The sequence below is a fragment of the Tigriopus californicus genome, chromosome 12 (assembly GCF_007210705.1).
Source record: "Tigriopus californicus strain San Diego chromosome 12, Tcal_SD_v2.1, whole genome shotgun sequence".
In the NCBI taxonomy this organism is placed as follows: Eukaryota; Metazoa; Arthropoda; class Copepoda; order Harpacticoida; family Harpacticidae; genus Tigriopus; species Tigriopus californicus.
The window spans coordinates 1,451,538-1,452,396 of record NC_081451.1 but is presented as its reverse complement, the minus strand read 5'-3'; positions in this window follow the sequence as shown (position 1 = coordinate 1,452,396).

Genomic DNA, 859 nt, shown 5'->3' with positions numbered 1-859 from the left:
ACTTCAATCCGGACAACATACAACTCATAGGAATCATTCCGAGCCAAAGTTAATGTATTAGGAAAAGAATCTGTTTTTATTTAGCGCTGTTGGAAACTGCTATAGAATGCTAAGAATGAATACATCACTGATTTAATCATGGCTCTCGTATTTCCTATGGGCTGAAGAGAGAGCTGTCTGAACCTTATTGAAGAAATCTCTGCGATTGTCCTCAAAATGGCGTCCATTGATAAAATCCTGGTAGCCTAGTCGGTTAGCAATGTCTAATAGGAAGTTGTTGTCCAAATTTCGCTCTATATACGAGTTCCAAATCCACCAGAGTCCAGCAGCCGTGATTATGGCGCCAAAGTCGAAATTGGAGTTCACAGATTCGAGGAAGGCCTCATCTTGGGAGCGTTCCGTCAAGAACTTGTCAAGATTGGCGGGAAGTTTTGACCTTTGGGGCGTACATCCGCCTTGGCCGTACATCAGATTTCGTTACTTGTGATTTCGTTAGTACCGCTCTGGAGATAGTAGGGTGTACATTGTAATCAGAATATTTGATGTTTATCCTAGGCCTGATTTTTTAAAATATCAGCGTGAAATTGACGGTTGTTGATTGTGTGTTTGCGTAGCACAATAAATTCCTGTACATGACGGAAAATTATACCGATTGCCATTTCCTTGCGTTCAATCACTTTTCTCTTGCATTTTGGGCTATCGTGGGTTTGCATTTCATTTAAATGGATCTTATTGTAGACACTGGAGGACACTCCTCAAGAAAAGTGTGATCTCACCCCGCAAGAGATCTGTACCGAAGAATCTCGATTGGTGCCCAAGCTCGAGCCCAAGACCAAATGTGTGAACGTCCCAAGGGAAA